General features: G+C 34.8%; 1 protein-coding gene across 17 annotated transcripts in view; it reads left to right on the top strand.

Annotated features, from left to right (window-relative positions):
- Positions 1-13,841, top strand: part of DMD (dystrophin) — a 1,213,044-nt gene that overhangs the window by 673,957 nt on the left and 525,246 nt on the right. Inside the window, exon 1 of one of the 17 annotated variants that reach the window (XM_062608098.1) lies at positions 13,266-13,407. The exons of the other annotated variants lie outside the window; for them this stretch is intronic. The gene's annotated coding sequence lies outside the window, so the exon portion shown is untranslated. Of the gene's footprint in view, positions 1-13,265; positions 13,408-13,841 lie in introns of those variants that run through there. 17 annotated transcript variants of the gene reach the window in all.

The following is a 13,841-nucleotide window of genomic DNA, read 5'->3' as shown; positions in this document are numbered from 1 at the left end:
ACACAATTGTTAAAATAAAAAAACACCCTCACATTAAAGCATTAAAATATCTATTTAAGTTTGAAAATTCCAATGTTGAATATTCTCACTTTTGACTATTCTTACCTTATTACAGTTAATCCCTCTTGAATCTGTCATTGTGCCATTATTATTTGGATTATTGGATTTTATTTACAGTACTATACAGTTCTTAAAATCTTTAAGTATCTATAGTTTTAATATCTTTTTAAGATTTCTAAAATTTTGCTGCTCTTTTAGCCTTTTCTAGTTTTTTGTATAAGAATTTTAAAAAGAATCTGAGAAGTAACAAATCAGAAAAATCACAATATTAGAAATTGAAATGAAAGTCTTTTGCTTGCATTAATTTGAATAATACAGGTTATAATTCTGTGGCAATGCTGTTTTAATGCTGTGGTTACAGCAGTGAAAACTTCATCTCAGTTGTCTGGGATGAAAGCATGAACCAGTGATTTCCACACCCACATATGTCTGAATATATACTTCCAATATATCAGGTTTTGAACAACGACAGATCAGCACAAGTACTAATTAAGAGTTTAGCAAATAGTAACTTACATGCATATTACAGAGTAAAATGTGGTATGTGAATAAATATGTGGTCATAACACACATTGGGAACACTTCCTTTCTGCATTATTTCCAAAGCACCTCTTAAGCTATAAGCATGATTTAAAGTAAAATAAATCTTATTATATTTTCATTAAAATAACTCAGAACAATTACCAATATCTGTCTTAGAGGCAAACTCTTCCCCTCCATACTGTATTTCCATGTCACTCCTACGTATGCAAGCCTAGTGTGTCAGAAATTATCTGCCATACTTTATCAAATGTTTGAGGATAATCTAGAAATCTATAGCATTGCCTCCCAGCTGATTATCTTGTTGTCTATAGTCATCAAAAGTTCTAATTTAACTATAATTTTGCTCCCGAACTTTTTTATTTAAGCCTTTCCTAGAAGTCTAAAAATCATATACAGAGTTTAGAGGTTCTTTACTGCATTTTGTGCCATCTTAAGTTTTTGTTTTCATTGGAAAAATCTCAACAGCCTGTCTATGTTAAATGGAATGATATGGTAATGTTTTTTGTTGGAGTTTTTTGGATGGTATTCCATTTAAATAAAATCAGTGTTGTTTTTATTTACATTCTAGTGGCTTCACTTCTTTTCTCTTTCAATTAAGTGAATTTACCAGTGCACACCTGAGACAGAAGCCATTGATGGAAAAGTAAAATCACATGAGAACTTAGTTTACCCTTTCCTTTACATCCACAGAAAACTGCAGAATAAAATTATTACCAGTTATGTAAGGGTATTTCCTGACAATCTTGGAAGATGCAAAACAAAAAAATAATTAACAGTAACTATGGTTTTGTACAATCAATTTGGAATGTAGCACAAGAATGCACATTGACTTTTGTCTGGAATAAGTCTGTGTTAGATTGAAAGACAGACAATACCTTCAGCATCCTTTTTATTCTGCTAAAAGTTTTAAATTAACTTCTGTAAACAAGCAGATTTTTGTTAGTCCAGTGGGATGTGATACAAAATGGATCTTCAATTCAGAGCCAGCATATTGTGATTAAAAGTCCCTGTGAGGTTCATATTTCTTTTTTAATAGTACAAACTGGACTCTGATCTGTTTATGGCTCCTGGGAGAACAATATTCTAGTGTAATTTTCACATGTGAATGTAGCACTTCTTATATCTTGCATAAATAATTCTTTGAAGAAAGTTTACAAAGCTATATTGGAAGCAAAAGGTTTGTTAAGATACACAGTATGTATATGAGACATACTGAGATATGACTCAAAATCACATGACAACAAACTATGCAGAAAATATAGTGGAAATGGCTGGAAATGAAGGCTGAGATAACTGTTAATTTGGACAGATGATGATGATGACTATGACAACAACAATGACAATGTGGAAATAGTTTCTTAAAGCATAACAATATTCTATGCTCAATTTTTTTTTCTTTTTCCTAGAAGTTTTGTGTGTTCCAACATGTGCGTGAATGTCTAACCAATTTCTGAAAGTTAGGACAATGCACCTTTGAAGGAGGACCAAAGTCCTTTCCTTGTAGCAAAACACTAGCCTCTCTGGAACTTTTAGTGCAGATCACAAAAGAGACAAGTAAGATCTCCCACAATTGAGAAATTATTAGGAAAGGCTTTTTTTTTTTTTTTTTTATTAAATTGTCCTAAAGCAATTGAATTTGACATGAATGTTAGTTTAAATGAGATATTGCAGGCAAAAAAATCTGCCAAATTTGGTAGCAAAGGCTACCAAAATTATTGGGCTGTCATTTCCATTTGCTGCCACTTGTTACTGCGCCTAATTATTGTTTCCACCTTTGGTTGCCGTGCATTGCTACCACTTGTACTTCATTTTTCCCGAGGATGTTTATACTAGAGTTCTGAGTGAATGTGAATGTATGTTTAGGCTCTTAGCACTTATTTTATTTCACTCTTTTTCTTCTACACAGATCTTCTTTTATTAGGTTTCCGGACATCCACTCATAAATGAGTGGTGAAGACGTAAAATTTCTATTTGACAGGAATTTGTCTAGGAATCTAGTCTCCACAATCTGTTCTTCACAGGATGACCAGAGTTTTGAGAGATTTAGTCCTTTGTCCAACCACTGAGCATGAAAGTATTTAATGGTGTCTAGCAAGGCACCAAAAGTGAAATATGAACTGCCATCTCTCCCTGCAACTCATCCATATACTTCCATAGAGGAATACTATGCTCAGTAGTGCAGATGTAGTCTCTTTCAATTTAAGAAACACATGGCCTATGAAGAAAATCTCATAAGATAAAAGGTAGAACTCAGATTTAGGGGGCTTTCTCTGTGGAGGTTATATGCATTGTTTACCTTTTTAAAAATGGTTTTCTAGTTATAATAATAATGCTGAGACTATGCTGAGGCATAATAAAAATAACTTTAAAACTTGCCACTTCATAAAAGTGAGACCCAGTGGAAAGGTAAACAGATGATTTTGCAATGTGCTATTGACATATGTTAAGAAAACATACTTCTTTGGGAATGAACATTACAATATTGTCAGACTTGCCTTTTCATCTTGTCTTTCTATGTTCTGGAAAAGATCTGTTTCTTCCATGACTGCTATTTTGCAGTTTGGAACAAAGGAGTTGCCGGAAGATTTTGAAAAAAAAAAAAAAAAAAGTGGATTTTTGGAAGGGACATTGCAAAAGTTTCAGGAACTCTTGCAACAATCATAGCATCCACTTATGAAGGAAATATTAATGACTAATCAATACAAAAAAAAAAAAATGCTGCCTTACAACATTTGTTTCCCTAATCTGCAGCAGTAACTGACACTGAAACTTGATTTATTTCATACATTATTAACCTTTTTTTCTAATATTTAGTATTGAGGATAATATAAGCAAGTCCTAGTGAGTGTTTCATCCAAATCAAACTTGAGGTCAGAAGCAAACTTTCTCTTTTGTTGTTGCTCTGGAAGAAACACTGGTTTTATAAACCTGGTTATATTTCTCTAACTTGAGGTGCCCTGATGAGGAGGAAGAAAGAAAGAAATATTAATATTTTGAAAATATTAACCTACTAAGTTTTAAAGTATGTTGTGGTTATAAAAAGTAAGTAGCGAATATAGGTAGTATGATCAAAATGATAGCTTGGTAGGTTTCGGTAGCGTGGAGCTAGTTCTGACTTAACTGGAGCAGAGTTAGTAAGTTGTGATTACATTGTGTAAAAGGGGTGTCTGCATCAGCTTTTCCTGGTAAATACTGCTGGGGAAGGTGTAAAAGTTCTTTAGTTTTTCCCAAATGAATTCAGTTTTGTCCTTTGCAGCAATTTTTTACTTTGTTGAAAACTTTTTTTCGTATTCTGTAATTTCAAAAAGCTAGTATATGACTACTGACATATGACTTTATAGGGTCTTTGTTTACTGAAAGGATTCAATATTAAAACTGTTGCTTTGGTGGATGCCATTTGTTGTGGTTTAAACCCAGTCAGGCAATTCGTTCACTCACTTCCCCCCCTTCTTTCCCTCCCCCTGCTCCCCGAGGGATGGAAAGGAGAGTCAAAAAGAATGCAACTCCCACGGGTTGAGATAAGAACAGTTTAGTAACTAAGGTATAACACAGATCACTACTGCTACCACCAATGATAATAATGATAAAGGAAATAACAAGGGAAGAGAATAAAACACCTCACCACCAGCCAACAGATAACTCACACCCCAGGCCCGACCAAGCACCGACCCATACCTCCTCCAACCCTGCAGTCTCCCAGCCCTTCCAGATAACTCCCAGTTACATCCTGGGCATGATGTGCTGTGGTATGGAATACCTCTTTGGTCAGTTTGGGTCAGGTGTCCTGTCTCTGCTTCCTCCCAGCTTCCCCTCCTCCCTGGCAGTGCATGAGTCTCACAAAGTCCTTGGCCAAACCAAAACATCCTTGTTATCAGCTCTGTTCCCGAGCCAAAAGTCAAAACACTGCACTGCACCAGCTACCAAGAAGGAGAAACATGACTGCTACTGCTGAACCCAGGACACCATTGATTATTATTAATTATATATATCTAACACTTGGTATAGGTCAGATTGCCTTCATTTAGCATTTTAATTATATATGTTATCAATAAAATAATTAATTATTTTATTGACTTTATTTTCCAAACAAATATATTATTGCATAATTTATAAAATTTGTAATTTATAAAAATTTGTTTATATCTAGTAAAATATTTATGTCTAATAAGTATTTATATCTAAAATATTTATATATCTAATATATAAAAATATAAAAATATTTATATATCTAATATTTATTTATATATCTAATATATATCTAATAAATATTTATATCTAAAAATATATCTAAATATCTGTATCTATATTTAAATTTATATATAGTTATATTTATTTATATCTCCTTTGTTCACTGTTTATGCACAGATCCATCAATGTATTCTGTAAATAAAACAACATAAAACTTTGTGACACCTGCTGTCAAAGTCCACTGAAGGTAGCCATTTTTCTTTGAATCAGACTTCTGATGTGTGCTGTAAAGTGAAAGTATGAAAGTGTCTTTCTAAATTAATGTGGCATTCAGAATGATTTTTAAGGTCTTGAACTCCACTAACTCCATTAACTTTTACTTCTGGTAAACTTTCTGGGAAATTATAATACATGTAGCATGTCTAAAAGCTTAAACTCTCATGCATATATTCAGGGAAAAGAGAGCTCAAAATTCAAGGAACACAATTGTTAAACAATAAACCGCCTATCTCCAAAATACTCTGAACCAAAGTTATAGAGTCCTAGAATAGTTAGAGTTGGAAAGGACCTTAGGATCATCTAGTTCCAACCCCCCTGCTATGGGCAGGGACACCTCACACTAAACCATGCCACCCAAGACTCCATCCGACCTGGCCTTGAACACTGCCAGGGATGGAGCATTCACAACCTCCCTGGGCAGCCCATTCAAGTGCCTCACCACCCTCACAGTAAAGAACTTCTTCCTTATATCCAATCTAAACTTTCCCTAAGTTTTAACCCGTTACCCCTTGTCCTGTCACTACAGTCCCTGTTGAAGAGTCCCTCCCCAGCATCCTTGTAGGCCCCCTTCAGATACTGGAAGGCTGCTAGGAGGTCTCCATGCAGCCTTCTCTTCTCCAGGCTGAGCAGCTCCAACTTCCTCAGCCTGTCTTCATACGGGAGGTGCTCCAGTCCCCTGATCATCCTCATGGCCCTCCTCTGGACTTGTTCCAACAGCTCCATATCCTTTTTATGTTGAGGACACCAGAACTTACATTAATTTTAATTAATTTATTTAATTTAATTACATTAATTTAAAAAGTTTATATGGGGAAATTTTTAAAAAATGATAAAGAGGAAAACTCTTCCAGTGTACAGAAATCAAATAATTAATTTCCTTCATTTTAATATGGATACATAAGGGGAGATTTATCTCACTTAACTTTACATGTCTACAGTGTAGAAGAGATGATTCTGAACTCTGTTTATAGATAATGGAAAGTAATAGGTGCATCTGAGACAAAATTTATCTGATCTATTTTATATACCTACATTAATGTAGTACACATTGTGCCCTAGAAGTACCTATTTACTTCTACTGGCTACAGAGTTTAGATAACTATCTTAGATACAGAGATCTGTGCTGTAGATGTGAGAAGTTAGATATTAAATAAATCCCATAGCTACTTTTCCCACAAACTTTGGATTACCTACATCTGAATTATCTTCACAATTTAGCTAGGAATAGAGTGTGCTAGGGCAACAAAGGCATAAGTAATTGTTTTTAAGGTATGCAGTTACTGGTCTGGATAAGGATGGATTGGAGGTGGATGGTGGAAGATAAAGATTTCCTAGTCAGTAGTATGGTGTTAGTAGTCTTAAATACCAAACAATATTTTAAGGGGAAATCCTAGGGGAGGATAACCATGGTATTTATGCGTTGGTGTTAATTTTACCTAAGACATCAGGAAAATGGAAGACACCCATTGTCTAGGACAGTGGAAAAGTTAGAGTAAACTAGATCTGGAATACCATGACTAGCCCTCCCCTACTATTGAAACCAAGGCAGAATTAAGAAAACAGCTGTATTTCTTAAACTGGGGGTGGGGAGTGAGGATAGGGTGAAGTGGGATAATATACTAGTACTGCTATATCTTCTGAGATGTCTCATGACCCTTACTAGATGAACTTCCTCTCATTTATAGTGTGTCTGCCCAAGACATTAGGAAAGGTAGGAAGTAGCAGTGTCTCAGTCTAACAAAACATATACCTTCATCTGAATCTTCAGTCAATTTTAAATTTCATTTTATGGTCTTCATTGGTGCCCTTACTTTTACATGTAAATGACTGTGAAGTTTCAGTAATAGCAGATCCCAAGCCATTTGGAATTTATGTAGCCATCCATTTTCTTCTTTTGTTTTGAACAAATGGAAATTTTTCAGTATGTCCTTATGGACTGCATATACATAAGAAACAGGGAAAAATTCGTACCTAATTCATTTTTTATATAGGCTTTTTCTGTAACTGTGAATTTAATTTTCTCCTTTTTTCATTTCCATGATCCGTTCTACTGCATTGTACTTAACAATCTTCCTAGAGTATCTTGAGGATTAAGGAGTTAATGTTTCTATATTGCTTTCAAAATGCAAATACCATATAAGGTTTTATTCACAATAATAAATTTTTACCTGTGATGTATCATTTTCTGACATTGTAGTATAAGCAAAACAATGTCACATTTACTTCTGACACTGAAGATGCTCAATGACTCTTTTGCAGCTTTTCTAAGAAGGATAAAACTGTCTGTAAATAAAATCTGCAACTGTATTGTCTAGCCAAATTGTGGAAGTATTCTATCCCTATGATGATTTCTGTTCAAGCCTGTTACAATTAATTTATTAAATTGAGATGCTATCTCTTTTTCTTCACCTTCCTAATACTAACACAATTATTTTATTTATTTTATATATATATATTCTCAGTCCCAATTCCAAGCTTTTACAAGTGATAAAGACATATAATCACAAAACAAATTATTAATAAATTTCTGGATTTTTTTTAACAAAACAAAACAAAAAAAACAGAAAAAGTAACTGAAGTTTATTTCACTAGGAGAAGGCAACAAAGATTCCAAATACAGGAACTGTAAGAAATCTGTATTGAATAACTACAGACACTTTAGCAGAAGTGTTAATGGTGTTTTTTTAATTGATAGATTAAGCTGTTGTCAATCACAGACACTTTCAAGTAATTAAAAAGTAGTTTGCATTAGCCATGCCTGGAATTCTCTATCATCAATTTGTAAGTTAGGTAGACTGAGAACAGAAAGGAGAGTTGTTAAGCATGGCTTGTCTTTTGTGTAACAGTTTTTTGTTTTGTGATATGGAATATCAGTTTTCACTGGTGCCCTATCCTAGTAATGTTCCAGCTTGTCACACTTGCCACAGCTATGGCACAAATAAAACATGATAGTACTTTCTGCTCCTGAAAACATGGAGTTCTGGTAGCTGCTTTTTCTATCTTGTTGATGGTGACTGAGTCAAAAGAGAGCTAGAAGAAAGAAACCAGGGGAAAAAAGTGTGTGTGTGGGGGGAGGTGGTGGATGTTGCCTTCAGTATAATTTGAATGGCGCTGTATTTAATAGAAGAGAAAGCCTTATAGTCCACTCAATTTTTCTGTGAAAAAAAAGCAGATGATTTTTTTTTAGATAATTGTACATTCTGCTAGGAGGCTGTTGAATCATTGCTGCCTTATTCCTGAATCTAAGCCCATGTTTCCCTATGATCATGTTCACATCTCCATCATCTTTCAGCTATGTGTGCACATTTTTCACATTGGAAACTCCAGATAAGTAAATTTTATGTTTTCTTCAAAAGATAGATACTCAGGGAAAGGACATAGGATTTTCAGTCATCTGAGGAAGCAAGAGGCTGAAAGATCATCAGTTCCACTGAGATAAGAGAACTTAACTCCTTTAGAGTCTTTGAAAATCATGAATAAGCAGACTAACTGATTGTGCCCTAAGTCTCAGCAAAATAATCTTGTTGAAAAGCAGAAAAAAATTCAGAGGTCCTGAGCCTCTTTGTACTACACTGCCTTTGTAATTGAGACACCAAAATGAATACAAAGAATAAACATACCTTAGAAACCATTAAGTAGCAAATCTGATATATCTCATTTTATGTTCTTCTTGACACTCATTAGAGTAATACGTATCTCTCAGATGATATGACCAGTGAACTCTCTAGACACAATCTTGCTTCACTTTTGATGGATTAAATTGAACATGAATGCTGTGTCGACTTTTCATTTGCTATGCTCATCTCTAGTATTATCCATGTCCTCATATAGTTCATGGATTCATTTTCATAATTAAGTTGCATTTTTTTCAAGGGAAAATTATGCTTTAGTGTGAGATTAAGAGAAATTTGATATTCTTTCTTAATTAACTATTTTGATGGAGTAATTTGGTGCAGCACAAAGAGGTAAGGTGTATATAACAGCTTAAATACATCCATTGAAGATGATCACATTACTATAGGAGTAAATTAATGAGAGAATAAGTCAGTGAAATAACACATAAACAAAATGAATATTTAAGATCCAAGCCCAATGTGATAAAATACAAGTCTAAATAGGACATGCATTTCTTTGAAGTGGAATAATTTCATCTTTCTAACTGGTGTGCGCACTAAGTGATGCTCTATTTCATAACAGAACAATTTCTCATGCTAAATTTCATCTTGGGTGGAATCACAAGAAATGCAGAAGGAGCAGAATCAAATATTAGTTTTAAAATGCACTTTTCAGTGTTAAGATTATATATGTAAGTTTATATATTAGAGCTGCTGAAACTATTAAGAGTGTTTAATGTAGCTGACAACCTTCCTAGAATGCACTTTGTAATTTTCTTCAACACATATGGCAATTGGTCTAAAAATACTAAGCAGCAAAACTGTTATTGACATTTTTCTTTCAAATATATTAATGAAAATTATAATTTGAAGATAAAAATGAAGCTTTTTTATATTTGTTGTATGGTAAGAATAAAGCAATTATTGTCATGGTCTTATTACCGTCTTCTAATAAGTCTTCTTCTAAAAACTTATTCATATATAAAATCTTGTATCTGATCTCCTGAATTTCTATTTTCAAGAACCTCTGGCCAACTTAAGTAATGACAAGAGCACTTTATAGCCAAAATGGCAGCATTTTTAGCAGTAAGAATAGAGAATTAGAGAGGAGCCTTTAAGGATCATATCTACCCATCTGTGTCTGAGGTCTTAAATATGTCCTGCAAATAACCTAGATGAATATAATACCTATGAAGTGCCCCTTCTGTCTGCCTTGTACTTCTGTGCTGGTTTTGCAAAGAATGAATACTGTCTTTGAGATACAGTCCTTTCAATAGTGTTGAAATTATTTTTTCTTCTGCATTCCTATTACGAGACCTGCCTGAGCAAAATTTGTCAGGTTCATCAGGACAGAGGATAAAAATTTTCAAAGCTGATAGGTCTGGCAGCCTCACTTAGTGACATTTACTGCCTCTAACTTAAAGCACTATTTTTCCTAGATTTTTTGAATTCTTCTGCTTTTGGTACACATTGCATTACAGACTTGTGCTGACATGCAAAATATAATCTCCAACATGGTCACAAACAGAAGTGTCAGTAATCAGTGCATTCATCGCAGAATTACTCGAAATGATCTGAGAGCACTGAGGAAATTTATGGGAGTTGGCTGGCCCCAAAGCTCTCTGCTATGGACCTTCTACACTGATGTATGCTTTTTCTCACATCCAAATAAGATGTTTTCTACATTAGCTAGAATTTGCTGTGGATTATCTACATCTGTTTAGGTACGCAGGCACTTGTCTGTTGTAGGAGAGTTTGTGGAAGACACAGCCATGTGTCTCTGTTTAATTCCTATTCATTGCTAAATCAGTGTTTTGTTCTCCACATACTTAAGCTTAGACAATTTAGAAACCATTTTATCTCTGTGTAACCCTGATAGCTGCAATCAACAGGGTCAGTTTAGTGATTTTTTATTTATTTTTTTCCCTTCAGGGTCTGGTTCTTTGGCTTTGTTAAAGAGCTGTGTTTGACTGGGGAGTTGTGGATGTGTTAGCTTTTATCCTCTGCTGAAAGGCTGCAATATGTCAGTGATGAAAGTAAGGCTATGTTAGGATATGGCATAAACCAAAATTGGGATAAGTGTGTGAATCTTTTTGCAAGGAAGTTGCTTTACATTCTGTCCTTCTATGCTACAGTCAAAAGGAACTACGAATGCGTATTTATGATGTGAATGCAATGTTTTTGCATAGGACACAAAATGGACTGCTAAGTGCACATGACTAGTAAGAAATGTATGTGCAGTATGCCTCCTGGAATAGTACTGTTGTACTACAAGAGCTGCATAATGAATTCTTTGCCAAGAGGTTATGTAGATTCCTGCTTACTTAAAGAGTCATGAAACATAAGCAAACAAACCATTTAAACTGTTGGGCTTGTTTGCTTTCAGTGGGTTTTGTGAACAGGAAAGATGATGGACAAACATCCCTTAAAAGATAAATACTTTAATCACTGAACTTGCAGCTGGTAATTATCTTCTGTTCACAACCCTTTCAATGAGCCTGTATTCTAATTGTCAATTAATACATACAAGTATTTACTATAATAACTTTTTTTTATTTTTGTAGTCTTAATTGACATTAACAAGTACTGACAAAAGTCTACTTCTTTAAGAAAAAAGAATCTATCGATATTGTAAGCTTTAAAGGTGTTTAATTATGATAGGTGTATAGCAAATTATTTTTCCCCTGATTTATAGCTACCTTGTGCATTTCAGGTATTTCTCTGAGGTGTTCCTTTCACTAGGTGCACAGATTTCACCTGTTTTTAAAATTTGCAATATAGTTTTCAGTACATTACAGATGTTTGCATTATGCCACAATAAAATGAGACAAGACTGAAAGAGAGCTAAAGTATTTGAGCATACCAGCTAGTTTTCCAGAGCTGTTCACAGGATTGTGTTTGAGTGCTGATAAGGCACTAACTACATTAAAAAGACAGAGGCAGAGCATAAGTATTGTTTTTCCTTTTCAGTCTCTAGAGGATGATTCCTCCATGCATTAGCAAAAAATGCAAAACCAAAGACCATTTTGTGTGTATTAAACTTAAATTTTTCAAAATGTACATTTAAGAGAAGTTTGTTTTTTTTTTTTAAGATAAATGAAATACACATGGTATTTTAACTTCTGTTTATTGTTTCTAAACTCATTAGAGACTGATTGCTTAGAAATCACAGCTGTTTGATGAGGTCAATAGAAGCCAAAAAACCTATACAGGCCAATTTAACGCCTCATAACTGACAATGAAATTTGGAATGTGAACTCCTTATCATTTAGACAGATAAAATGTTTGTGAAGAAGAAAAAAAAATACACTGATTAGATATAAAGTTGTGAAAGTTGCCATTCCTTCTACTTTGGTGGTCCTTTTTCTGTGCTTGGCCTTTGTTATGTGTCTTATTATGGAGTCTAAGGCTTTGGAGGTGATAAGAGGTGTTCCTCCTCACCCAACCTCACTAAATATAGGTACTGCTTGAAATAAATCGTATTATTTAAACTATATATCCAAAGTGCATTTCTTGCCAAATGAGGTCATCACCTCTATGGCACATCTGGCCTCTTATCATCCTGGCACTTTTACTTCTGCTTCTAACCTCATATTGCTGTTCCAGTGCCAAACAGTAGAGCCACTAGAAAATGGTATTTTCGTTGTCAGCAAGCAGAAATAAATCTGTACACTACTAGGGTTTGAGAAAAAAAAAAAAAAAATATAACACAGGTATTCTTCAGCATCACCCTTAAAATTATAATGACCAAATTAATGGAAAAAACTGACCATAATAGATACATAAATTAAGCTTGATATTGTATATCATGTACAGCACTAGCTATAACAGATAAAAATATTCCATTTCAGACAAGATTCATGAAAATAGTGTAAGCAGAGTTCCGCTGTAGAATATTTAAAGCCTTATCATGGTGTAATGTGCCCAGTAGTGCCTCAGCAAATTCTGATTCATTCTAGGCTGAATATAGCATGAAACGTGTAAAGCCAGGACTTGGTGTTAAATGTAGATTTTCTACAAGGACTCAATAAGTAATGCACGTGAAACGGTCTGCACTGTTATATGGGAACATCACTATCTGTATGTAAAAGAGAAGAAGGAATCTTTTTTTAGTTAATTTAAGTAAACTAGTACAAATGAAATCCAAAGAAAATTAGTAAAATTGAAGCCTAGCTATATCTATACTTAATTTTATTTACATATTAAATTTTCTTCACATGGTTATAACAGGAAGGCTGAAATGCTTGTGTTATTCCATAATATATTAGTAATGCAAATAGTTAACATGTTTTGAATTGAAATATCAGCGGCTAAACTGATGGTCTGCTGTGGTACATGGTGCAATCTAAACATGACAGAAGAGTAGTTTTGCAAGTAGTTGTCACTCAGAGAACCAGTTTACATTTCACAGGCAAGGTTTATCCAATCCGGGCAAGAATTTTCCTTTTCTCTCTTATGCCCCTGCTCTTTTCCCTTTGAAATCTTTGGTCACTCCCACTGTGATTGTGTGCTGTTGAATCCAATCCGCAAGCAAGGGGGATTTCAGCCCAGCTTTTCCAGGGAGCCGCGGATACATACAAAGTTGGCTGATGTGCCATCCAGCATCCCGGCAGCTCTTTCTCTTCACACTCGCAATGGCAAAGCTTTGTGTGGATGCACCGCTGGATGCTCTGAACTAAAACCCTCGGGGGGAACTCGGCAGGTTTTGGACAGCCTTTTAAAGGTAAGGAAGCGAAAACCGGCGTGCTGGAGGAGGAATTTGGCGGCGGAGAACGCCGCTGTCGGTTCTATGCAGGCTGCATCTTGAGTCTCCTGATGCAGGAGTCTGAGCAATAGGTGGGAGGGGATGCTTTTGTACTTGAAATAAGAAGCCCCAGATTAAGTGTTATTACATTGACTAGTTCAGAGCTTGTGACAAACGGTGTGGTGATCAAAGCTTTTGGAAAATATCTCATCAATTATTTATTCTTTCCCAAGTTAAACCTAACTGTATTAAAAACAGCAGTAGAGGCTAGCAGCCCAAAGCTGCAAGGTGCTTTGAACATCTCTTGTCTTGCTGCTTTTTGAGTCCCCTTACTGCAGTCAGTTTGGTTGAATACTCCAGACAGAGTGTTTCGTGCACGCTTATCTCTATTGGAGTCTTTTCTTTTTCAATAA

Source organism: Pezoporus occidentalis, unplaced genomic scaffold (genome assembly GCF_034315485.1).
Source record: "Pezoporus occidentalis ecotype Australia unplaced genomic scaffold, CSIRO_AGI_Poc_V1 ctg129, whole genome shotgun sequence".
Taxonomy (NCBI): Eukaryota; Metazoa; Chordata; class Aves; order Psittaciformes; family Psittacidae; genus Pezoporus; species Pezoporus occidentalis.
This window is presented reverse-complemented; position numbering and strand designations above follow the sequence as displayed.